At 48.3% G+C, this 22,084-nt stretch overlaps 63 pseudogenes; all 63 read left to right on the top strand.

The window, feature by feature from the left end:
* The first annotated feature begins 59 nt into the window (after positions 1-59).
* LOC143761397 (U2 spliceosomal RNA) lies at positions 60-235 on the top strand (annotated as a pseudogene).
* Positions 236-412: 177 nt separating this feature from the next.
* Positions 413-588, top strand: LOC143762713 (U2 spliceosomal RNA; annotated as a pseudogene).
* A 177-nt stretch (positions 589-765) lies between these two features.
* LOC143762058 (U2 spliceosomal RNA) lies at positions 766-941 on the top strand (annotated as a pseudogene).
* A 177-nt stretch (positions 942-1,118) lies between these two features.
* On the top strand, positions 1,119-1,294 carry LOC143761551 (U2 spliceosomal RNA; annotated as a pseudogene).
* A 177-nt stretch (positions 1,295-1,471) lies between these two features.
* On the top strand, positions 1,472-1,647 carry LOC143759601 (U2 spliceosomal RNA; annotated as a pseudogene).
* A 177-nt stretch (positions 1,648-1,824) lies between these two features.
* On the top strand, positions 1,825-2,000 carry LOC143761396 (U2 spliceosomal RNA; annotated as a pseudogene).
* A 177-nt stretch (positions 2,001-2,177) lies between these two features.
* Positions 2,178-2,353, top strand: LOC143762711 (U2 spliceosomal RNA; annotated as a pseudogene).
* Positions 2,354-2,530: 177 nt separating this feature from the next.
* Positions 2,531-2,706, top strand: LOC143762057 (U2 spliceosomal RNA; annotated as a pseudogene).
* Positions 2,707-2,883: 177 nt separating this feature from the next.
* On the top strand, positions 2,884-3,059 carry LOC143761550 (U2 spliceosomal RNA; annotated as a pseudogene).
* Positions 3,060-3,236: 177 nt separating this feature from the next.
* Positions 3,237-3,413, top strand: LOC143762209 (U2 spliceosomal RNA; annotated as a pseudogene).
* A 176-nt stretch (positions 3,414-3,589) lies between these two features.
* On the top strand, positions 3,590-3,765 carry LOC143759932 (U2 spliceosomal RNA; annotated as a pseudogene).
* Positions 3,766-3,942: 177 nt separating this feature from the next.
* Positions 3,943-4,121, top strand: LOC143762611 (U2 spliceosomal RNA; annotated as a pseudogene).
* Positions 4,122-4,295: 174 nt separating this feature from the next.
* On the top strand, positions 4,296-4,471 carry LOC143760569 (U2 spliceosomal RNA; annotated as a pseudogene).
* Positions 4,472-4,648: 177 nt separating this feature from the next.
* Positions 4,649-4,826, top strand: LOC143759458 (U2 spliceosomal RNA; annotated as a pseudogene).
* Positions 4,827-5,001: 175 nt separating this feature from the next.
* LOC143761941 (U2 spliceosomal RNA) lies at positions 5,002-5,177 on the top strand (annotated as a pseudogene).
* A 177-nt stretch (positions 5,178-5,354) lies between these two features.
* LOC143760807 (U2 spliceosomal RNA) lies at positions 5,355-5,530 on the top strand (annotated as a pseudogene).
* A 177-nt stretch (positions 5,531-5,707) lies between these two features.
* Positions 5,708-5,883, top strand: LOC143759600 (U2 spliceosomal RNA; annotated as a pseudogene).
* Positions 5,884-6,060: 177 nt separating this feature from the next.
* On the top strand, positions 6,061-6,236 carry LOC143760806 (U2 spliceosomal RNA; annotated as a pseudogene).
* Positions 6,237-6,413: 177 nt separating this feature from the next.
* On the top strand, positions 6,414-6,589 carry LOC143759599 (U2 spliceosomal RNA; annotated as a pseudogene).
* A 177-nt stretch (positions 6,590-6,766) lies between these two features.
* On the top strand, positions 6,767-6,942 carry LOC143759931 (U2 spliceosomal RNA; annotated as a pseudogene).
* A 177-nt stretch (positions 6,943-7,119) lies between these two features.
* On the top strand, positions 7,120-7,295 carry LOC143759930 (U2 spliceosomal RNA; annotated as a pseudogene).
* A 177-nt stretch (positions 7,296-7,472) lies between these two features.
* LOC143760460 (U2 spliceosomal RNA) lies at positions 7,473-7,648 on the top strand (annotated as a pseudogene).
* A 177-nt stretch (positions 7,649-7,825) lies between these two features.
* On the top strand, positions 7,826-8,001 carry LOC143759927 (U2 spliceosomal RNA; annotated as a pseudogene).
* A 177-nt stretch (positions 8,002-8,178) lies between these two features.
* Positions 8,179-8,354, top strand: LOC143759926 (U2 spliceosomal RNA; annotated as a pseudogene).
* Positions 8,355-8,531: 177 nt separating this feature from the next.
* On the top strand, positions 8,532-8,707 carry LOC143760459 (U2 spliceosomal RNA; annotated as a pseudogene).
* A 177-nt stretch (positions 8,708-8,884) lies between these two features.
* Positions 8,885-9,060, top strand: LOC143760804 (U2 spliceosomal RNA; annotated as a pseudogene).
* Positions 9,061-9,237: 177 nt separating this feature from the next.
* On the top strand, positions 9,238-9,413 carry LOC143760645 (U2 spliceosomal RNA; annotated as a pseudogene).
* A 177-nt stretch (positions 9,414-9,590) lies between these two features.
* Positions 9,591-9,766, top strand: LOC143760696 (U2 spliceosomal RNA; annotated as a pseudogene).
* A 177-nt stretch (positions 9,767-9,943) lies between these two features.
* On the top strand, positions 9,944-10,119 carry LOC143760803 (U2 spliceosomal RNA; annotated as a pseudogene).
* A 177-nt stretch (positions 10,120-10,296) lies between these two features.
* LOC143761771 (U2 spliceosomal RNA) lies at positions 10,297-10,472 on the top strand (annotated as a pseudogene).
* Positions 10,473-10,649: 177 nt separating this feature from the next.
* On the top strand, positions 10,650-10,825 carry LOC143760477 (U2 spliceosomal RNA; annotated as a pseudogene).
* Positions 10,826-11,002: 177 nt separating this feature from the next.
* On the top strand, positions 11,003-11,178 carry LOC143763160 (U2 spliceosomal RNA; annotated as a pseudogene).
* Positions 11,179-11,355: 177 nt separating this feature from the next.
* On the top strand, positions 11,356-11,531 carry LOC143760802 (U2 spliceosomal RNA; annotated as a pseudogene).
* A 177-nt stretch (positions 11,532-11,708) lies between these two features.
* Positions 11,709-11,884, top strand: LOC143759925 (U2 spliceosomal RNA; annotated as a pseudogene).
* Positions 11,885-12,061: 177 nt separating this feature from the next.
* On the top strand, positions 12,062-12,240 carry LOC143762610 (U2 spliceosomal RNA; annotated as a pseudogene).
* A 174-nt stretch (positions 12,241-12,414) lies between these two features.
* Positions 12,415-12,590, top strand: LOC143759800 (U2 spliceosomal RNA; annotated as a pseudogene).
* A 177-nt stretch (positions 12,591-12,767) lies between these two features.
* On the top strand, positions 12,768-12,943 carry LOC143760800 (U2 spliceosomal RNA; annotated as a pseudogene).
* A 177-nt stretch (positions 12,944-13,120) lies between these two features.
* LOC143759924 (U2 spliceosomal RNA) lies at positions 13,121-13,296 on the top strand (annotated as a pseudogene).
* Positions 13,297-13,473: 177 nt separating this feature from the next.
* LOC143762609 (U2 spliceosomal RNA) lies at positions 13,474-13,652 on the top strand (annotated as a pseudogene).
* A 174-nt stretch (positions 13,653-13,826) lies between these two features.
* Positions 13,827-14,002, top strand: LOC143760568 (U2 spliceosomal RNA; annotated as a pseudogene).
* A 177-nt stretch (positions 14,003-14,179) lies between these two features.
* On the top strand, positions 14,180-14,357 carry LOC143759457 (U2 spliceosomal RNA; annotated as a pseudogene).
* Positions 14,358-14,532: 175 nt separating this feature from the next.
* Positions 14,533-14,708, top strand: LOC143761940 (U2 spliceosomal RNA; annotated as a pseudogene).
* Positions 14,709-14,885: 177 nt separating this feature from the next.
* On the top strand, positions 14,886-15,061 carry LOC143760799 (U2 spliceosomal RNA; annotated as a pseudogene).
* A 177-nt stretch (positions 15,062-15,238) lies between these two features.
* LOC143759597 (U2 spliceosomal RNA) lies at positions 15,239-15,414 on the top strand (annotated as a pseudogene).
* Positions 15,415-15,591: 177 nt separating this feature from the next.
* Positions 15,592-15,767, top strand: LOC143760798 (U2 spliceosomal RNA; annotated as a pseudogene).
* A 177-nt stretch (positions 15,768-15,944) lies between these two features.
* LOC143759596 (U2 spliceosomal RNA) lies at positions 15,945-16,120 on the top strand (annotated as a pseudogene).
* Positions 16,121-16,297: 177 nt separating this feature from the next.
* LOC143759923 (U2 spliceosomal RNA) lies at positions 16,298-16,473 on the top strand (annotated as a pseudogene).
* A 177-nt stretch (positions 16,474-16,650) lies between these two features.
* On the top strand, positions 16,651-16,826 carry LOC143759921 (U2 spliceosomal RNA; annotated as a pseudogene).
* A 177-nt stretch (positions 16,827-17,003) lies between these two features.
* LOC143760458 (U2 spliceosomal RNA) lies at positions 17,004-17,179 on the top strand (annotated as a pseudogene).
* Positions 17,180-17,356: 177 nt separating this feature from the next.
* LOC143760797 (U2 spliceosomal RNA) lies at positions 17,357-17,532 on the top strand (annotated as a pseudogene).
* Positions 17,533-17,709: 177 nt separating this feature from the next.
* LOC143760796 (U2 spliceosomal RNA) lies at positions 17,710-17,885 on the top strand (annotated as a pseudogene).
* Positions 17,886-18,062: 177 nt separating this feature from the next.
* LOC143760644 (U2 spliceosomal RNA) lies at positions 18,063-18,238 on the top strand (annotated as a pseudogene).
* Positions 18,239-18,415: 177 nt separating this feature from the next.
* On the top strand, positions 18,416-18,591 carry LOC143760695 (U2 spliceosomal RNA; annotated as a pseudogene).
* A 177-nt stretch (positions 18,592-18,768) lies between these two features.
* Positions 18,769-18,944, top strand: LOC143760795 (U2 spliceosomal RNA; annotated as a pseudogene).
* Positions 18,945-19,121: 177 nt separating this feature from the next.
* On the top strand, positions 19,122-19,297 carry LOC143761770 (U2 spliceosomal RNA; annotated as a pseudogene).
* A 177-nt stretch (positions 19,298-19,474) lies between these two features.
* Positions 19,475-19,650, top strand: LOC143760465 (U2 spliceosomal RNA; annotated as a pseudogene).
* Positions 19,651-19,827: 177 nt separating this feature from the next.
* On the top strand, positions 19,828-20,003 carry LOC143763149 (U2 spliceosomal RNA; annotated as a pseudogene).
* A 177-nt stretch (positions 20,004-20,180) lies between these two features.
* Positions 20,181-20,356, top strand: LOC143760794 (U2 spliceosomal RNA; annotated as a pseudogene).
* A 177-nt stretch (positions 20,357-20,533) lies between these two features.
* Positions 20,534-20,709, top strand: LOC143761769 (U2 spliceosomal RNA; annotated as a pseudogene).
* A 177-nt stretch (positions 20,710-20,886) lies between these two features.
* LOC143759595 (U2 spliceosomal RNA) lies at positions 20,887-21,062 on the top strand (annotated as a pseudogene).
* A 177-nt stretch (positions 21,063-21,239) lies between these two features.
* LOC143761256 (U2 spliceosomal RNA) lies at positions 21,240-21,415 on the top strand (annotated as a pseudogene).
* Positions 21,416-21,508: 93 nt separating this feature from the next.
* On the top strand, positions 21,509-21,684 carry LOC143760496 (U2 spliceosomal RNA; annotated as a pseudogene).
* Positions 21,685-21,861: 177 nt separating this feature from the next.
* On the top strand, positions 21,862-22,037 carry LOC143760755 (U2 spliceosomal RNA; annotated as a pseudogene).
* The last annotated feature ends 47 nt before the right edge of the window (positions 22,038-22,084 follow it).

Genomic DNA, 22,084 nt, shown 5'->3' with positions numbered 1-22,084 from the left:
CCACAGTGGGTTTCGGTTGTAGGCCTTGGTGTGGCCCAAGTGGCAAACCATTTCTGATCATCGCTTCTCGGCCAAATGGCTCAAGATCAAGCGTAGTGTCTGTTCTTATCTGATACGTCCCCTATTTGGGGACCATATATTACATGGATTTTTGGAATAGGGAGCTGGAAATGGAGCTTGCTTTGTCACACGGAACCTTCACGTGCTGTCACAATGGGGATGGAGGGTGTGGTTATGCAGATTCGAAACGCGTTGTGCACAGCTTGAACACACGCACACCGCAGAACTGTCATCTACAGAGCTTCCAGAGTTTCTGGAAAATGTCTTCCCTGCGGCAATCTTTTGCTAAGTCTCCACAGTGGGTTTCGGTTGTAGGCCTTGGTGCGGCCCAAGTGGCAAACCATTTCTGATCATCGCTTCTCGGCCAAATGGCTCAAGATCAAGCGTAGAGTCTGTTCTTATCTGATACGTCCCTTATTTGGGGACCATATATTAAATGGATTTTTGGAATAGGATGCTGGAAATGGAGCTTGCTTTGTCGCACGGAACCTTCACGTGCTGTCACAATGGGGATGGAGGGTGTGGTTATGCAGATTCAAAACGCGTTGTGCACAGCTTGAACACACGCACACCGCAGAACTGTCATCTACAGAGCTTCCAGAGTTTCTGGAAAATGTCTTCCCTGCGGCAATCTTTTGCTATATCTCCACAGTGGGTTTCGGTTGTAGGCCTTGGTGCGGCCCAAATGGCAAACCATTTCTGATCATCGCTTCTCGGCCAAATGGCTCAAGATCAAGCGTAGAGTCTGTTCTTATCTGATACGTCCCCTATTTGGGGACCATATATTAAATGGATTTTTGGAATAGGGAGCTGGCAATGGAGCTTGCTTTGTCGCACGGAACCTTCACGTGCTGTCACAATGGGGATGGAGGGTGTGGTTATGCAGATTCGAAACGCGTTGTATACAGCTTGAACACACGCACACCGCAGAACTGTCATCTACAGAGCTTCCAAAGTTTCTGGAAAATGTCTTCCCTGCGGCAATCTTTTGCTATGTCTCCACAGTGGGTTTCGGTTGTAGGCCTTGGTGCGGCCCAAGTGGCAAACCATTTCTGATCATCGCTTCTCGGCCAAATGGCTCAAGATCAAGCGTAGAGTCTGTTCTTATCTGATACGTCCCCTATTTGGGGACCATATATTAAATGGATTTTTGGAATAGGGAGCTGGAAATGGAGCTTGCTTTGTCGCACGGAACCTTCACGTGCTGTCACAATGGGGATGGAGGGTGTGGTTATGCAGATTCAAAACGCGTTGTGCACAGCTTGAACACACGCACACCGCAGAACTGTCATCTACAGAGCTTCCAGAGTTTCTGGAAAATGTCTTCCCTGCGGCAATCTTTTGCTATGTCTCCACAGTGGGTTTCGGTTGTAGGCCTTGGTGCAACCCAAGTGGCAAACCATTTCTGATCATCGCTTCTCGGCCAAATGGCTCAAGATCAAGCGTAGTGTCTGTTCTTATCTGATACGTCCCCTATTTGGGGACCATATATTAAATAGATTTTTGGAATAGGGAGCTGGAAATGGAGCTTGCTTTGTCGCACGGAACCTTCACGTGCTGTCACAATGGGGATGGAGGGTGTGGTTATGCAGATTCAAAACGCGTTGTGCACAGCTTGAACACACGCACACCGCAGAACTGTCATCTACAGAGCTTCCAGAGTTTCTGGAAAATGTCTTCCCTGCGGCAATCTTTTGCTATGTCTCCACAGTGGGTTTCGGTTGTAGGCCTTGGTGTGGCCCAAGTGGCAAACCATTTCTGATCATCGCTTCTCGGCCAAATGGCTCAAGATCAAGCGTAGTGTCTGTTCTTATCTGATACGTCCCCTATTTGGGGACCATATATTACATGGATTTTTGGAATAGGGAGCTGGAAATGGAGCTTGCTTTGTCACACGGAACCTTCACGTGCTGTCACAATGGGGATGGAGGGTGTGGTTATGCAGATTCGAAACGCGTTGTGCACAGCTTGAACACACGCACACCGCAGAACTGTCATCTACAGAGCTTCCAGAGTTTCTGGAAAATGTCTTCCCTGCGGCAATCTTTTGCTAAGTCTCCACAGTGGGTTTCGGTTGTAGGCCTTGGTGCGGCCCAAGTGGCAAACCATTTCTGATCATCGCTTCTCGGCCAAATGGCTCAAGATCAAGCGTAGAGTCTGTTCTTATCTGATACGTCCCTTATTTGGGGACCATATATTAAATGGATTTTTGGAATAGGATGCTGGAAATGGAGCTTGCTTTGTCGCACGGAACCTTCACGTGCTGTCACAATGGGGATGGAGGGTGTGGTTATGCAGATTCAAAACGCGTTGTGCACAGCTTGAACACACGCACACCGCAGAACTGTCATCTACAGAGCTTCCAGAGTTTCTGGAAAATGTCTTCCCTGCGGCAATCTTTTGCTATATCTCCACAGTGGGTTTCGGTTGTAGGCCTTGGTGCGGCCCAAATGGCAAACCATTTCTGATCATCGCTTCTCGGCCAAATGGCTCAAGATCAAGCGTAGAGTCTGTTCTTATCTGATACGTCCCCTATTTGGGGACCATATATTAAATGGATTTTTGGAATAGGGAGCTGGCAATGGAGCTTGCTTTGTCGCACGGAACCTTCACGTGCTGTCACAATGGGGATGGAGGGTGTGGTTATGCAGATTCGAAACGCGTTGTATACAGCTTGAACACACGCACACCGCAGAACTGTCATCTACAGAGCTTCCAAAGTTTCTGGAAAATGTCTTCCCTGCGGCAATCTTTTGCTATGTCTCCACAGTGGGTTTCGGTTGTAGGCCTTGGTGCGGCCCAAGTGGCAAACCATTTCTGATCATCGCTTCTCGGCCAAATGGCTCAAGATCAAGCGTAGAGTCTGTTCTTATCTGATACGTCCCCTATTTGGGGACCATATATTAAATGGATTTTTGGAATAGGGAGCTGGAAATGGAGCTTGCTTTGTCGCACGGAACCTTCACGTGCTGTCACAATGGGGATGGAGGGTGTGGTTATGCAGATTCAAAACGCGTTGTGCACAGCTTGAACACACGCACACCGCAGAACTGTCATCTACAGAGCTTCCAGAGTTTCTGGAAAATGTCTTCCCTGCGGCAATCTTTTGCTATGTCTCCACAGTGGGTTTCGGTTGTAGGCCTTGGTGCAACCCAAGTGGCAAACCATTTCTGATCATCGCTTCTCGGCCAAATGGCTCAAGATCAAGCGTAGTGTCTGTTCTTATCTGATACGTACCCTATTTGGGGACCATATATTAAATAGATTTTTGGAATAGGGAACTGGAAATGGAGCTTGCTTTGTCGCACGGAACCTTCACTTGCTGTCACAATGGGGATGGAGGGTGTGGTTATGCAGATTCAAAACGCGTTGTGCACAGCTTGAACACACGCACACCGCAGAACTGTCATCTACAGAACTTCCAGAGTTTCTGGAAAATGTCTTCCCTGCGGCAATCTTTTGCTATGTCTCCACAGTGGGTTTCGGTTGTAGGCCTTGGTGCGGCCCAAGTGGCACACCATTTCTGATCATCGCTTCTCGGCCAAATGGCTCAAGATCAAGCGTAGTGTCTGTTCTTATCTGATACGTCCCCTATTTGGGGACCATATATTAAATGGATTTTTGGAATAGGGAGCTGGAAATGGAGCTTGCTTTGTCGCACGGAACCTTCACGTGCTGTCACAATGGGGATGGAGGGTGTGGTTATGCAGATTCAAAACGCGTTGTGCACAGCTTGAACACACGCACACCGCAGAACTGTCATCTACAGAGCTTCCAGAGTTTCTGGAAAATGTCTTCCTTGCGGCAATCTTTTGCTATGTCTCCACAGTGGGTTTCAGTTGTAGGCCTTGGTGCGGCCCAAGTGGCAAACAATTTCTGATCATCGCTTCTCGGCCAAATGGCTCAAGATCAAGCGTAGTGTCTGTTCTTCTCGGATACGTCCCCTATTTGGGGACCATATATTAAATGGATTTTTGGAATAGGGAGCTGGAAATGGAGCTTGCTTTGTCACACGGAACCTTCACGTGCTGTCACAATGGGGATGGAGGGTGTGATTATGCAGATTCAAAACGCGTTGTGCACAGCTTGAACACACGCACACCGCAGAACTGTCATCGACAAAGCTTCCAGAGTTTCTGGAAAATGTCTTCCCTGCGGCAATCTTTTGCTATGTCTCCACAGTGGGTTTCGGTTGTAGGCCTTGGTGCGGCCCAAGTGGCAAACCATTTCTGATCATCGTTTCTCGGCCAAATGGCTCAAGATCAAGCGTAGTGTCTGTTCTTATCTGATACGTCCCCTATTTGGGGACCATATATTAAATAGATTTTTGGAATAGGGAGCTGGAAATGGAGCTTGCTTTGTCGCACAGAACCTTCACGTGCTGTCACAATGGGGATGGAGGGTGTGGTTATGCAGATTCAAAATGCGTTGTGCACAGCTTGAACACACGCACACCGCAGAACTGTCATCTACAGAGCTTCCAGGGTTTCTGGAAAATGTCTTCCCTGCGGCAATCTTTTGCTATGTCTCCACAGTGGGTTACGGTTGTAGGCCTTGGTGAGGCCTAAGTGGCAAACCATTTCTGATCATCGCTTCTCGGCCAAATGGCTCAAGATCAAGCGTAGTGTCTGTTCTTATCTGATACGTCCCCTATTTGGGGACCATATATTAAATGGATTTTTGGAAAACGGAGCTGGAAATGGAGCTTGCTTCGTCGGACGGAACCTTCACATGCTGTCACAATGGGGATGGAGGGTGTGGTTATGCAGATTCAAAACGCGTTGTGCACAGCTTGAACACACGCACACCGCAGAACTGTCATCGACAGAGCTTCCAGAGTTTCTGGAAAATGTCTTCCCTGCGGCAATCTTTTGCTATGTCTCCACAGTGGGTTTCGGTTGTAGGCCTTGGTGCGGCCCAAGTGGCAAACCATTTCTGATCATCGCTTCTTGGCCAAATGGCTCAAGATCAAGCGTAGTGTCTGCTCTTATCTGATATGTCCCCTATTTGGGGACCATATATTAAATAGATTTTTGGAATAGGGAGCTGGAAATGGAGCTTGCTTTGTCGCACGGAACCTTCACGTGCTGTCACAATGGGGATGGAGGGTGTGGTTATGCAGATTCAAAACGCGTTGTGCACAGCTTGAACACACGCACACCGCAGAACTATCATCTACAGAACCTCCAGAGTTTCTGGAAAATGTCTTCCCTGCGGCAATCTTTTGCTATGTCTCCACAGTGGGTTTCGGTTGTAGGCCTTGGTGCGGCCCAAGTGGCAAACCATTTCTGATCATCGCTTCTCGGCCAAATGGCTCAAGATCAAGCGTAGTGTCTGTTCTTATCTGATACGTCCCCTATTTGGGGACCATATATTAAATGGATTTTTGGAATAGGGAGCTGGAAATGGAGCTTGCTTTGTCACACGGAACCTTCACGTGCTGTCACAATGGGGATGGAGGGTGTGGTTATGCAGATTCAAAACGCGTTGTGCACAGCTTGAACACACGCACACTGCAGAACTGTCATCGACAGAGCTTCCAGAGTTTCTGGAAAATGTCTTCCCTGCGGCAATCTTTTGCTATGTCTCCACAGTGGGTTTCGGTTGTAGGCCTTGGTGCGGCCCAAGTGGCAAACCATTTCTGATCATCGCTTCTCGGCCAAATGGCTCAAGATCAAGCGTAGTGTCTGTTCTTATCTGATACGTCCCCTATTTGGGGACCATATATTAAATAGATTTTTGGAATAGGGAGCTGGAAATGGAGCTTGCTTTGTCGCACGGAACCTTCACGTGCTGTCACAATGGGGATGGAGGGTGTGGTTATGCAGATTCAAAACGCGTTGTGCACAGCTTGAACACACGCACACCGCAGAACTGTCATCGACAGAGCTTCCAGAGTTTCTGGAAAATGTCTTCCCTGCGGCAATCTTTTGCTATGTCTCCACAGTGGGTTTCGGTTTTAGGCCTTGGTGCGGCCCAAGTGGCAAACCATTTCTGATCATCGCTTCTCGGCCAAATGGCTCAAGATCAAGCGTAGTGTCTGTTCTTATCTGATACGTCCCCTATTTGGGGACCATATATTAAATGGATTTTTGGAATAGGGAGCTGGAAATGGAGCTTGCTTTGTCACACGGAACCTTCACGTGCTGTCACAATGGGGATGGAGGGTGTGGTTATGCAGATTCAAAACGCGTTGTGCACAGCTTGAACACACGCACACCGCAGAACTGTCATCTACAGAGCTTCCAGAGTTTTTGGAAAATGTCTTCCCTGCGGCAATCTTTTGCTATGTCTCCACAGTGGGTTTCGGTTGTAGGCCTTGGTGCGGCCCAAGTGGCAAACCATTTCTGATCATCGCTTCTCGGCCAAATGGCTCAAGATCAAGCGTAGTGTCTGTTCTTATCTGATACGTCCCCTATTTGGGGACCATATATTAAATAGATTTTTGGAATAGGGAGCTGGAAATGGAGCTTGCTTTGTCGCACGGAACCTTCACGTGCTGTCACAATGGGGATGGAGGGTGTGGTTATGCAGATTTAAAACGCGTTGTGCACAGCTTGAACACACGCACACCGCAGAACTGTCATCGACAGAGCTTCCAGAGTTTCTGGAAAATGTCTTCCCTGCGGCAATCTTTTGCTATGTCTCCACAGTGGGTTTCGGTTGTAGGCCTTGGTGCGGCCCAAGTGGCAAACCATTTCTGATCATCGCTTCTCGGCCAAATGGCTCAAGATCAAGCGTAGTGTCTGTTCTTATCTGATACGTCCCCTATTTGGGGACCATATATTAAATGGATTTTTGGAATAGGGAGCTGGAAATGGAGCTTGCTTTGTCGCACGGAACCTTCACGTGCTGTCACAATGGGGATGGAGGGTGTGGTTATGCAGATTCAAAACGCGTTGTGCACAGCTTGAACACACGCACACCGCAGAACTGTCATCGACAGAGCTTCCAGAGTTTCTGGAAAATGTCTTCCCTGCGGCAATCTTTTGCTATGTCTCCACAGTGGGTTTCGGTTGTAGGCCTTGGTGCGGCCCAAGTGGCAAACCATTTCTGATCATCGCTTCTCGGCCAAATGGCTCAAGATCAAGCGTAGTGTCTGTTCTTATCTGATACGTCCCCTATTTGGGGACCATATATTAAATGGATTTTTGGAATAGGGAGCTGGAAATGGAGCTTGCTTTGTCGCACGGAACCTTCACGTGCTGTCACAATGGGGATGGAGGGTGTGGTTATGCAGATTCAAAACGCGTTGTGCACAGCTTGAACACACGCACACCGCAGAACTGTCATCGACAGAGCTTCCAGAGTTTCTGGAAAATGTCTTCCCTGCGGCAATCTTTTGCTATGTCTCCACAGTGGGTTTCGGTTGTAGGCCTTGGTGCGGCCCAAGTGGCAAACCATTTCTGATCATCGCTTCTTGGCCAAATGGCTCAAGATCAAGCGTAGTGTCTGCTCTTATCTGATATGTCCCCTATTTGGGGACCATATATTAAATAGATTTTTGGAATAGGGTGCTGGAAATGGAGCTTGCTTTGTCGCACGGAACCTTCACGTGCTGTCACAATGGGGATGGAGGGTGTGGTTATGCAGATTCAAAACGCGTTGTGCACAGCTTGAACACACGCACACCGCAGAACTATCATCTACAGAACTTCCAGAGTTTCTGGAAAATGTCTTCCCTGCGGCAATCTTTTGCTATGTCTCCACAGTGGGTTTCGGTTGTAGGCCTTGGTGCGGCCCAAGTGGCAAACCATTTCTGATCATCGCTTCTCGGCCAAATGGCTCAAGATCAAGCGTAGTGTCTGTTCTTATCTGATACGTCCCCTATTTGGGGACCATATATTAAATGGATTTTTGGAATAGGGAGCTGGAAATGGAGCTTGCTTTGTCGCACGGAACCTTCACGTGCTGTCACAATGGGGATGGAGGGTGTGGTTATGCAGATTCAAAACGCGTTGTGCACAGCTTGAACACACGCACACCGCAGAACTGTCATCGACAGAGCTTCCAGAGTTTCTGGAAAATGTCTTCCCTGCGGCAATCTTTTGCTATGTCTCCACAGTGGGTTTCGGTTGTAGGCCTTGGTGCGGCCCAAGTGGCAAACCATTTCTGATCATCGCTTCTCGGCCAAATGGCTCAAGATCAAGCGTAGTGTCTGTTCTTATCTGATACGTCCCCTATTTGGGGACCATATATTAAATGGATTTTTGGAATAGGGAGCTGGAAATGGAGCTTGCTTTGTCGCACGGAACCTTCACGTGCTGTCACAATGGGGATGGAGGGTGTGGTTATGCAGATTCAAAACGCGTTGTGCACAGCTTGAACACACGCACACCGCAGAACTGTCATCGACAGAGCTTCCAGAGTTTCTGGAAAATGTCTTCCCTGCGGCAATCTTTTGCTATGTCTCCACAGTGGGTTTCGGTTGTAGGCCTTGGTGCGGCCCAAGTGGCAAACCATTTCTGATCATCGCTTCTTGGCCAAATGGCTCAAGATCAAGCGTAGTGTCTGCTCTTATCTGATATGTCCCCTATTTGGGGACCATATATTAAATAGATTTTTGGAATAGGGTGCTGGAAATGGAGCTTGCTTTGTCGCACGGAACCTTCACGTGCTGTCACAATGGGGATGGAGGGTGTGGTTATGCAGATTCAAAACGCGTTGTGCACAGCTTGAACACACGCACACCGCAGAACTATCATCTACAGAACTTCCAGAGTTTCTGGAAAATGTCTTCCCTGCGGCAATCTTTTGCTATGTCTCCACAGTGGGTTTCGGTTGTAGGCCTTGGTGCGGCCCAAGTGGCAAACCATTTCTGATCATCGCTTCTCGGCCAAATGGCTCAAGATCAAGCGTAGTGTCTGTTCTTATCTGATACGTCCCCTATTTGGGGACCATATATTAAATGGATTTTTGGAATAGGGAGCTGGAAATGGAGCTTGCTTTGTCACACGGAACCTTCACGTGCTGTCACAATGGGGATGGAGGGTGTGGTTATGCAGATTCAAAACGCGTTGTGCACAGCTTGAACACACGCACACTGCAGAACTGTCATCGACAGAGCTTCCAGAGTTTCTGGAAAATGTCTTCCCTGCGGCAATCTTTTGCTATGTCTCCACAGTGGGTTTCGGTTGTAGGCCTTGGTGCGGCCCAAGTGGCAAACCATTTCTGATCATCGCTTCTCGGCCAAATGGCTCAAGATCAAGCGTAGTGTCTGTTCTTATCTGATACGTCCCCTATTTGGGGACCATATATTAAATAGATTTTTGGAATAGGGAGCTGGAAATGGAGCTTGCTTTGTCACACGGAACCTTCACGTGCTGTCACAATGGGGATGGAGGGTGTGGTTATGCAGATTCAAAACGCGTTGTGCACTGCTTGAACACACGCACACCGCAGAACTGTCATCTACAGAGCTTCCAGAGTTTTTGGAAAATGTCTTCCCTGCGGCAATCTTTTGCTATGTCTCCACAGTGGGTTTCGGTTGTAGGCCTTGGTGTGGCCCAAGTGGCAAACCATTTCTGATCATCGCTTCTCGGCCAAATGGCTCAAGATCAAGCGTAGTGTCTGTTCTTATCTGATACATCCCCTATTTGGGGACCATATATTAAATGGATTTTTGGAATAGGGAGCTGGAAATGGAGCTTGCTTCGTCGCACGGAACCTTCACGTGCTGTCACAATGGGGATGGAGGGTGTGGTTATGCAGATTCAAAACGCGTTGTGCACAGCTTGAACACACGCACACCGCAGAACTGTCATCTACAGAGCTTCCAGAGTTTCTGGAAAATGTCTTCCCTGCGGCAATCTTTTGCTATGTCTCCACAGTGGGTTTCGGTTGTAGGCCTTGGTGCGGCCCAAGTGGCAAACCATTTCTGATCATCGCTTCTCGGCCAAATGGCTCAAGATCAAGCGTAGTGTCTGTTCTTATCTGATACGTCCCCTATTTGGGGACCATATATTAAATGGATTTTTGGAATAGGGAGCTGGAAATGGAGCTTGCTTTGTCACACGGAACCTTCACGTGCTGTCACAATGGGGATGGAGGGTGTGGTTATGCAGATTCGAAACGCGTTGTGCACAGCTTGAACACACGCACACCGCAGAACTGTCATCTACAGAGCTTCCAGAGTTTCTGGAAAATGTCTTCCCTGCGGCAATCTTTTGCTAAGTCTCCACAGTGGGTTTCGGTTGTAGGCCTTGGTGCGGCCCAAGTGGCAAATCATTTCTGATCATCGCTTCTCGGCCAAATGGCTCAAGATCAAGCGTAGAGTCTGTTCTTATCTGATACGTCCCCTATTTGGGGACCATATATTAAATGGATTTTTGGAATAGGATGCTGGAAATGGAGCTTGCTTTGTCGCACGGAACCTTCACGTGCTGTCACAATGGGGATGGAGGGTGTGGTTATGCAGATTCAAAACGCGTTGTGCACTGCTTGAACACACGCACACCGCAGAACTGTCATCTACAGAGCTTCCAGAGTTTTTGGAAAATGTCTTCCCTGCGGCAATCTTTTGCTATGTCTCCACAGTGGGTTTCGGTTGTAGGCCTTGGTGCGGCCCAAGTGGCAAACCATTTCTGATCATCGCTTCTCGGCCAAATGGCTCAAGATCAAGTGTAGTGTCTGTTCTTATCTGATACGTCCCCTATTTGGGGACCATATATTAAATAGATTTTTGGAATAGGGAGCTGGAAATGGAGCTTGCTTTGTCGCACGGAACCTTCACGTGCTGTCACAATGGGGATGGAGGGTGTGGTTATGCAGATTCAAAACGCGTTGTGCACAGCTTGAACACACGCACACCGCAGAACTGTCATCTACAGAGCTTCCAGAGTTTCTGGAAAATGTCTTCCCTGCGGCAATCTTTTGCTATGTCTCCACAGTTAGTTTCGGTTGTAGGCCTTGGTGTGGCCCAAGTGGCAAACCATTTCTGATCATCGCTTCTCGGCCAAATGGCTCAAGATCAAGCGTAGTGTCTGTTCTTATCTGATACGTCCCCTATTTGGGGACCATATATTAAATGGATTTTTGGAATAGGGAGCTGGAAATGGAGCTTGCTTCGTCGCACGGAACCTTCACGTGCTGTCACAATGGGGATGGAGGGTGTGGTTATGCAGATTCAAAACGCGTTGTGCACAGCTTGAACACACGCACACCGCAGAACTGTCATCTACAGAGCTTCCAGAGTTTCTGGAAAATGTCTTCCCTGCGGCAATCTTTTGCTATGTCTCCACAGTGGGTTTCGGTTGTAGGCCTTGGTGCGGCCCAAGTGGCAAACCATTTCTGATCATCGCTTCTCGGCCAAATGGCTCAAGATCAAGCGTAGTGTCTGTTCTTATCTGATACGTCCCCTATTTGGGGACCATATATTAAATGGATTTTTGGAATAGGGAGCTGGAAATGGAGCTTGCTTTGTCACACGGAACCTTCACGTGCTGTCACAATGGGGATGGAGGGTGTGGTTATGCAGATTCAAAACGCGTTGTGCACAGCTTGAACACACGCACACCGCAGAACTGTCATCTACAGAACTTCCAGAGTTTCTGGAAAATGTCTTCCCTGCGGCAATCTTTTGCTATGTCTCCACAGTGGGTTTCGGTTGTAGGCCTTGGTGCGGCCCAAGTGGCACACCATTTCTGATCATCGCTTCTCGGCCAAATGGCTCAAGATCAAGCGTAGTGTCTGTTCTTATCTGATACGTCCCCTATTTGGGGACCATATATTAAATGGATTTTTGGAATAGGGAGCTGGAAATGGAGCTTGCTTTGTCGCACGGAACCTTCACGTGCTGTCACAATGGGGATGGAGGGTGTGGTTATGCAGATTCAAAACGCGTTGTGCACAGCTTGAACACACGCACACCGCAGAACTGTCATCTACAGAGCTTCCAGAGTTTCTGGAAAATGTCTTCCCTGCGGCAATCTTTTGCTATGTCTCCACAGTGGGTTTCAGTTGTAGGCCTTGGTGCGGCCCAAGTGGCAAACAATTTCTGATCATCGCTTCTCGGCCAAATGGCTCAAGATCAAGCGTAGTGTCTGTTCTTCTCGGATACGTCCCCTATTTGGGGACCATATATTAAATGGATTTTTGGAATAGGGAGCTGGAAATGGAGCTTGCTTTGTCACACGGAACCTTCACGTGCTGTCACAATGGGGATGGAGGGTGTGATTATGCAGATTCAAAACGCGTTGTGCACAGCTTGAACACACGCACACCGCAGAACTGTCATCGACAAAGCTTCCAGAGTTTCTGGAAAATGTCTTCCCTGCGGCAATCTTTTGCTATGTCTCCACAGTGGGTTTCGGTTGTAGGCCTTGGTGCGGCCCAAGTGGCAAACCATTTCTGATCATCGTTTCTCGGCCAAATGGCTCAAGATCAAGCGTAGTGTCTGTTCTTATCTGATACGTCCCCTATTTGGGGACCATATATTAAATGGATTTTTGGAATAGGGAGCTGGAAATGGAGCTTGCTTCGTCGCACGGAACCTTCACGTGCTGTCACAATGGGGATGGAGGGTGTGGTTATGCAGATTCAAAACGCGTTGTGCACAGCTTGAACACACGCACACCGCAGAACTGTCATCTACAGAGCTTCCAGAGTTTCTGGAAAATGTCTTCCCTGCGGCAATCTTTTGCTATGTCTCCACAGTGGGTTTCGGTTGTAGGCCTTGGTGCGGCCCAAGTGGCAAACCATTTCTGATCATCGCTTCTCGGCCAAATGGCTCAAGATCAAGCGTAGTGTCTGTTCTTATCTGATACGTCCCCTATTTGGGGACCATATATTAAATGGATTTTTGGAATAGGGAGCTGGAAATGGAGCTTGCTTTGTCACACGGAACCTTCACGTGCTGTCACAATGGGGATGGAGGGTGTGGTTATGCAGATTCAAAACGCGTTGTGCACAGCTTGAACACACGCACACCGCAGAACTGTCATCTACAGAACTTCCAGAGTTTCTGGAAAATGTCTTCCCTGCGGCAATCTTTTGCTATGTCTCCACAGTGGGTTTCGGTTGTAGGCCTTGGTGCGGCCCAAGTGGCACACCATTTCTGATCATCGCTTCTCGGCCAAATGGCTCAAGATCAAGCGTAGTGTCTGTTCTTATCTGATACGTCCCCTATTTGGGGACCATATATTAAATGGATTTTTGGAATAGGGAGCTGGAAATGGAGCTTGCTTTGTCGCACGGAACCTTCACGTGCTGTCACAATGGGGATGGAGGGTGTGGTTATGCAGATTCAAAACGCGTTGTGCACAGCTTGAACACACGCACACCGCAGAACTGTCATCTACAGAGCTTCCAGAGTTTCTGGAAAATGTCTTCCCTGCGGCAATCTTTTGCTATGTCTCCACAGTGGGTTTCAGTTGTAGGCCTTGGTGCGGCCCAAGTGGCAAACAATTTCTGATCATCGCTTCTCGGCCAAATGGCTCAAGATCAAGCGTAGTGTCTGTTCTTCTCGGATACGTCCCCTATTTGGGGACCATATATTAAATGGATTTTTGGAATAGGGAGCTGGAAATGGAGCTTGCTTTGTCACACGGAACCTTCACGTGCTGTCACAATGGGGATGGAGGGTGTGATTATGCAGATTCAAAACGCGTTGTGCACAGCTTGAACACACGCACACCGCAGAACTGTCATCGACAAAGCTTCCAGAGTTTCTGGAAAATGTCTTCCCTGTGGCAATCTTTTGCTATGTCTCCACAGTGGGTTTCGGTTGTAGGCCTTGGTGCGGCCCAAGTGGCAAACCATTTCTGATCATCGTTTCTCGGCCAAATGGCTCAAGATCAAGCGTAGTGTCTGTTCTTATCTGATACGTCCCCTATTTGGGGACCATATATTAAATAGATTTTTGGAATAGGGAGCTGGAAATGGAGCTTGCTTTGTCGCACAGAACCTTCACGTGCTGTCACAATGGGGATGGAGGGTGTGGTTATGCAGATTCAAAATGCGTTGTGCACAGCTTGAACACACGCACACCGCAGAACTGTCATCTACAGAGCTTCCAGGGTTTCTGGAAAATGTCTTCCCTGCGGCAATCTTTTGCTATGTCTCCACAGTGGGTTACGGTTGTAGGCCTTGGTGAGGCCTAAGTGGCAAACCATTTCTGATCATCGCTTCTCGGCCAAATGGCTCAAGATCAAGCGTAGTGTCTGTTCTTATCTGATACGTCCCCTATTTGGGGACCATATATTAAATGGATTTTTGGAAAACGGAGCTGGAAATGGAGCTTGCTTCGTCGGACGGAACCTTCACATGCTGTCACAATGGGGATGGAGGGTGTGGTTATGCAGATTCAAAACGCGTTGTGCACAGCTTGAACACACGCACACCGCAGAACTGTCATCGACAGAGCTTCCAGAGTTTCTGGAAAATGTCTTCCCTGCGGCAATCTTTTGCTATGTCTCCACAGTTGGTTTCGGTTGTAGGCCTTGGTGCGGCCCAAGTGGCAAACCATTTCTGATCATCGCTTCTTGGCCAAATGGCTCAAGATCAAGCGTAGTGTCTGCTCTTATCTGATATGTCCCCTATTTGGGGACCATATATTAAATAGATTTTTGGAATAGGGAGCTGGAAATGGAGCTTGCTTTGTCGCACGGAACCTTCACGTGCTGTCACAATGGGGATGGAGGGTGTGGTTATGCAGATTCAAAACGCGTTGTGCACAGCTTGAACACACGCACACCGCAGAACTATCATCTACAGAACCTCCAGAGTTTCTGGAAAATGTCTTCCCTGCGGCAATCTTTTGCTATGTCTCCACAGTGGGTTTCGGTTGTAGGCCTTGGTGCGGCCCAAGTGGCAAACCATTTCTGATCATCGCTTCTCGGCCAAATGGCTCAAGATCAAGCGTAGTGTCTGTTCTTATCTGATACGTCCCCTATTTGGGGACCATATATTAAATGGATTTTTGGAATAGGGAGCTGGAAATGGAGCTTGCTTTGTCACACGGAACCTTCACGTGCTGTCACAATGGGGATGGAGGGTGTGGTTATGCAGATTCAAAACGCGTTGTGCACAGCTTGAACACACGCACACTGCAGAACTGTCATCGACAGAGCTTCCAGAGTTTCTGGAAAATGTCTTCCCTGCGGCAATCTTTTGCTATGTCTCCACAGTGGGTTTCGGTTGTAGGCCTTGGTGCGGCCCAAGTGGCAAACCATTTCTGATCATCGCTTCTCGGCCAAATGGCTCAAGATCAAGCGTAGTGTCTGTTCTTATCTGATACGTCCCCTATTTGGGGACCATATATTAAATAGATTTTTGGAATAGGGAGCTGGAAATGGAGCTTGCTTTGTCGCACGGAACCTTCACGTGCTGTCACAATGGGGATGGAGGGTGTGGTTATGCAGATTCAAAACGCGTTGTGCACAGCTTGAACACACGCACACCGCAGAACTGTCATCGACAGAGCTTCCAGAGTTTCTGGAAAATGTCTTCCCTGCGGCAATCTTTTGCTATGTCTCCACAGTGGGTTTCGGTTTTAGGCCTTGGTGCGGCCCAAGTGGCAAACCATTTCTGATCATCGCTTCTCGGCCAAATGGCTCAAGATCAAGCGTAGTGTCTGTTCTTATCTGATACGTCCCCTATTTGGGGACCATATATTAAATGGATTTTTGGAATAGGGAGCTGGAAATGGAGCTTGCTTTGTCACACGGAACCTTCACGTGCTGTCACAATGGGGATGGAGGGTGTGGTTATGCAGATTCAAAACGCGTTGTGCACAGCTTGAACACACGCACACCGCAGAACTGTCATCTACAGAGCTTCCAGAGTTTTTGGAAAATGTCTTCCCTGCGGCAATCTTTTGCTATGTCTCCACAGTGGGTTTCGGTTGTAGGCCTTGGTGCGGCCCAAGTGGCAAACCATTTCTGATCATCGCTTCTCGGCCAAATGGCTCAAGATCAAGCGTAGTGTCTGTTCTTATCTGATACGTCCCCTATTTGGGGACCATATATTAAATAGATTTTTGGAATAGGGAGCTGGAAATGGAGCTTGCTTTGTCGCACGGAACCTTCACGTGCTGTCACAATGGGGATGGAGGGTGTGGTTATGCAGATTTAAAACGCGTTGTGCACAGCTTGAACACACGCACACCGCAGAACTGTCATCGACAGAGCTTCCAGAGTTTCTGGAAAATGTCTTCCCTGCGGCAATCTTTTGCTATGTCTCCACAGTGGGTTTCGGTTGTAGGCCTTGGTGCGGCCCAAGTGGCAAACCATTTCTGATCATCGCTTCTCGGCCAAATGGCTCAAGATCAAGCGTAGTGTCTGTTCTTATCTGATACGTCCCCTATTTGGGGACCATATATTAAATGGATTTTTGGAATAGGGAGCTGGAAATGGAGCTTGCTTTGTCGCACGGAACCTTCACGTGCTGTCACAATGGGGATGGAGGGTGTGGTTATGCAGATTCAAAACGCGTTGTGCACAGCTTGAACACACGCACACCGCAGAACTGTCATCGACAGAGCTTCCAGAGTTTCTGGAAAATGTCTTCCCTGCGGCAATCTTTTGCTATGTCTCCACAGTGGGTTTCGGTTGTAGGCCTTGGTGCGGCCCAAGTGGCAAACCATTTCTGATCATCGCTTCTCGGCCAAATGGCTCAAGATCAAGCGTAGTGTCTGTTCTTATCTGATACGTCCCCTATTTGGGGACCATATATTAAATGGATTTTTGGAATAGGGAGCTGGAAATGGAGCTTGCTTTGTCGCACGGAACCTTCACGTGCTGTCACAATGGGGATGGAGGGTGTGGTTATGCAGATTCAAAACGCGTTGTGCACAGCTTGAACACACGCACACCGCAGAACTGTCATCGACAGAGCTTCCAGAGTTTCTGGAAAATGTCTTCCCTGCGGCAATCTTTTGCTATGTCTCCACAGTGGGTTTCGGTTGTAGGCCTTGGTGCGGCCCAAGTGGCAAACCATTTCTGATCATCGCTTCTTGGCCAAATGGCTCAAGATCAAGCGTAGTGTCTGCTCTTATCTGATATGTCCCCTATTTGGGGACCATATATTAAATAGATTTTTGGAATAGGGTGCTGGAAATGGAGCTTGCTTTGTCGCACGGAACCTTCACGTGCTGTCACAATGGGGATGGAGGGTGTGGTTATGCAGATTCAAAACGCGTTGTGCACAGCTTGAACACACGCACACCGCAGAACTATCATCTACAGAACTTCCAGAGTTTCTGGAAAATGTCTTCCCTGCGGCAATCTTTTGCTATGTCTCCACAGTGGGTTTCGGTTGTAGGCCTTGGTGCGGCCCAAGTGGCAAACCATTTCTGATCATCGCTTCTCGGCCAAATGGCTCAAGATCAAGCGTAGTGTCTGTTCTTATCTGATACGTCCCCTATTTGGGGACCATATATTAAATGGATTTTTGGAATAGGGAGCTGGAAATGGAGCTTGCTTTGTCACACGGAACCTTCACGTGCTGTCACAATGGGGATGGAGGGTGTGGTTATGCAGATTCAAAACGCGTTGTGCACAGCTTGAACACACGCACACCGCAGAACTATCATCTACAGAACTTCCAGAGTTTCTGGAAAATGTCTTCCCTGCGGCAATCTTTTGCTATGTCTCCACAGTGGGTTTCGGTTGTAGGCCTTGGTGCGGCCCAAGTGGCAAACCATTTCTGATCATCGCTTCTCGGCCAAATGGCTCAAGATCAAGCGTAGTGTCTGTTCTTATCTGATACGTCCCCTATTTGGGGACCATATATTAAATGGATTTTTGGAATAGGGAGCTGGAAATGGAGCTTGCTTTGTCACACGGAACCTTCACGTGCTGTCACAATGGGGATGGAGGGTGTGGTTATGCAGATTCAAAACGCGTTGTGCACAGCTTGAACACACGCACACTGCAGAACTGTCATCGACAGAGCTTCCAGAGTTTCTGGAAAATGTCTTCCCTGCGGCAATCTTTTGCTATGTCTCCACAGTGGGTTTCGGTTGTAGGCCTTGGTGCGGCCCAAGTGGCAAACCATTTCTGATCATCGCTTCTCGGCCAAATGGCTCAAGATCAAGCGTAGTGTCTGTTCTTATCTGATACGTCCCCTATTTGGGGACCATATATTAAATAGATTTTTGGAATAGGGAGCTGGAAATGGAGCTTGCTTTGTCACACGGAACCTTCACGTGCTGTCACAATGGGGATGGAGGGTGTGGTTATGCAGATTCAAAACGCGTTGTGCACTGCTTGAACACACGCACACCGCAGAACTGTCATCTACAGAGCTTCCAGAGTTTTTGGAAAATGTCTTCCCTGCGGCAATCTTTTGCTATGTCTCCACAGTGGGTTTCGGTTGTAGGCCTTGGTGTGGCCCAAGTGGCAAACCATTTCTGATCATCGCTTCTCGGCCAAATGGCTCAAGATCAAGCGTAGTGTCTGTTCTTATCTGATACATCCCCTATTTGGGGACCATATATTAAATGGATTTTTGGAATAGGGAGCTGGAAATGGAGCTTGCTTCGTCGCACGGAACCTTCACGTGCTGTCACAATGGGGATGGAGGGTGTGGTTATGCAGATTCAAAACGCGTTGTGCACAGCTTGAACACACGCACACCGCAGAACTGTCATCTACAGAGCTTCCAGAGTTTCTGGAAAATGTCTTCCCTGCGGCAATCTTTTGCTATGTCTCCACAGTGGGTTTCGGTTGTAGGCCTTGGTGCGGCCCAAGTGGCAAACCATTTCTGATCATCGCTTCTCGGCCAAATGGCTCAAGATCAAGCGTAGTGTCTGTTCTTATCTGATACGTCCCCTATTTGGGGACCATATATTAAATGGATTTTTGGAATAGGGAGCTGGAAATGGAGCTTGCTTTGTCACACGGAACCTTCACGTGCTGTCACAATGGGGATGGAGGGTGTGGTTATGCAGATTCGAAACGCGTTGTGCACAGCTTGAACACACGCACACCGCAGAACTGTCATCTACAGAGCTTCCAGAGTTTCTGGAAAATGTCTTCCCTGCGGCAATCTTTTGCTAAGTCTCCACAGTGGGTTTCGGTTGTAGGCCTTGGTGCGGCCCAAGTGGCAAATCATTTCTGATCATCGCTTCTCGGCCAAATGGCTCAAGATCAAGCGTAGAGTCTGTTCTTATCTGATACGTCCCCTATTTGGGGACCATATATTAAATGGATTTTTGGAATAGGATGCTGGAAATGGAGCTTGCTTTGTCGCACGGAACCTTCACGTGCTGTCACAATGGGGATGGAGGGTGTGGTTATGCAGATTCAAAACGCGTTGTGCACTGCTTGAACACACGCACACCGCAGAACTGTCATCTACAGAGCTTCCAGAGTTTTTGGAAAATGTCTTCCCTGCGGCAATCTTTTGCTATGTCTCCACAGTGGGTTTCGGTTGTAGGCCTTGGTGCGGCCCAAGTGGCAAACCATTTCTGATCATCGCTTCTCGGCCAAATGGCTCAAGATCAAGTGTAGTGTCTGTTCTTATCTGATACGTCCCCTATTTGGGGACCATATATTAAATAGATTTTTGGAATAGGGAGCTGGAAATGGAGCTTGCTTTGTCGCACGGAACCTTCACGTGCTGTCACAATGGGGATGGAGGGTGTGGTTATGCAGATTCAAAACGCGTTGTGCACAGCTTGAACACACGCACACCGCAGAACTGTCATCTACAGAGCTTCCAGAGTTTCTGGAAAATGTCTTCCCTGCGGCAATCTTTTGCTATGTCTCCACAGTTAGTTTCGGTTGTAGGCCTTGGTGTGGCCCAAGTGGCAAACCATTTCTGATCATCGCTTCTCGGCCAAATGGCTCAAGATCAAGCGTAGTGTCTGTTCTTATCTGATACGTCCCCTATTTGGGGACCATATATTAAATGGATTTTTGGAATAGGGAGCTGGAAATGGAGCTTGCTTCGTCGCACGGAACCTTCACGTGCTGTCACAATGGGGATGGAGGGTGTGGTTATGCAGATTCAAAACGCGTTGTGCACAGCTTGAACACACGCACACCGCAGAACTGTCATCTACAGAGCTTCCAGAGTTTCTGGAAAATGTCTTCCCTGCGGCAATCTTTTGCTATGTCTCCACAGTGGGTTTCGGTTGTAGGCCTTGGTGCGGCCCAAGTGGCAAACCATTTCTGATCATCGCTTCTCGGCCAAATGGCTCAAGATCAAGCGTAGTGTCTGTTCTTATCTGATACGTCCCCTATTTGGGGACCATATATTAAATGGATTTTTGGAATAGGGAGCTGGAAATGGAGCTTGCTTTGTCACACGGAACCTTCACGTGCTGTCACAATGGGGATGGAGGGTGTGGTTATGCAGATTCGAAACGCGTTGTGCACAGCTTGAACACACGCACACCGCAGAACTGTCATCTACAGAGCTTTCAGAGTTTCTGGAAAATGTCTTCCCTGCGGCAATCTTTTGCTAAGTCTCCACAGTGGGTTTCGGTTGTAGGCCTTGGTGCGGCCCAAGTGGCAAATCATTTCTGATCATCGCTTCTCGGCCAAATGGCTCAAGATCAAGCGTAGAGTCTGTTCTTATCTGATACGTCCCCTATTTGGGGACCATATATTAAATGGATTTTTGGAATAGGATGCTGGAAATGGAGCTTGCTTTGTCGCACGGAACCTTCACGTGCTGTCACAATGGGGATGGAGGGTGTGGTTATGCAGATTCAAAACGCGTTGTGCACAGCTTGAACACACGCACACCGCAGAACTGTCATCTACAGAGCTTCCAGAGTTTCTGGAAAATGTCTTCCCTGCGGCAATCTTTTGCTATGTCTCCACAGTGGGTTTCGGTTGTAGGCCTTGGTGCGGCCCAAATGGCGAACCATTTCTGATCATCGCTTCTCGGCCAAATGGCTCAAGATCAAGCGTAGTGTCTGTTCTTATCTGATACGTCCCCTATTTGGGGACCATATATTAAATAGATTTTTGGAATAGGGAGCTGGAAATGGAGCTTGCTTTGTCGCACGGAACCTTCACGTGCTGTCACAATGGGGATGGAGGGTGTGGTTATGCAGATTCAAAACGCGTTGTGCACAGCTTGAACACACGCACACCGCAGAACTGTCATCTACAGAGCTTCCAGAGTTTCTGGAAAATGTCTTCCCTGCGGCAATCTTTTGCTATGTCTCCACAGTGGGTTTCGGTTGTAGGCCTTGGTGCGGCCCAAGTGGCAAACCATTTCTGATCATCGCTTCTCGGCCAAATGGCTCAAGATCAAGCGTAGTGTCTGTTCTTATCTGATACGTCCCCTATTTGGGGACCATATATTAAATAGATTTTTGGAATAGGGAGCTGGAAATGGAGCTTGCTTTGTCGCATGGAACCTTCACGTGCTGTCACAATGGGGATGGAGGGTGTGGTTATGCAGATTCAAAACGCGTTGTGCACAGCTTGTCTCCACAGTGGGTTTCGGTTGTAGGCCTTGGTGCGGCCCAAGTGGCAAACCATTTCTGATCATCGCTTCTCGGCCAAATGGCTCAAGATCAAGCGTAGTGTCTGTTCTTATCTGATACGTCCCCTATTTGGGGACCATATATTAAATGGATTTTTGGAATAGGGAGCTGGAAATGGAGCTTGCTTTGTCGCACGGAACCTTCACGTGCTGTCATAATGGGGATGGAGGGTGTGGTTATGCAGATTCAAAACGCGTTGTGCACAGCTTGAACACACGCACACCGCAGAACTGTCATCTACAGAGCTTCCAGAGTTTCTGGAAAATGTCTTCCCTGCGGCAATCTTTTGCTATGTCTCCACAGTGGGTTTCGGTTGTAGGCCTTGGTGCGGCCCAAGTGGCAAACCATTTCTGATCATCGCTTCTCGGCCAAATGGCTCAAGATCAAGCGTAGTGTCTGTTCTTATCTGATATGTCCCCTATTTGGGGACCATATATTAAATAGATTTTTGGAATAGGGAGCTGGAAATGGAGCTTGCTTTGTCGCATGGAACCTTCACGTGCTGTCACAATGGGGATGGAGGGTGTGGTTATGCAGATTCAAAACGCGTTGTGCACAGCTTGAACACACGCACACCGC

The sequence above is a fragment of the Ranitomeya variabilis genome, chromosome 3 (assembly GCF_051348905.1).
Source record: "Ranitomeya variabilis isolate aRanVar5 chromosome 3, aRanVar5.hap1, whole genome shotgun sequence".
In the NCBI taxonomy this organism is placed as follows: domain Eukaryota; kingdom Metazoa; phylum Chordata; class Amphibia; order Anura; family Dendrobatidae; genus Ranitomeya; species Ranitomeya variabilis.
The sequence above is the reverse complement of the archived record's forward strand: the minus strand, read 5'-3'. Positions and strand labels throughout refer to the sequence as shown.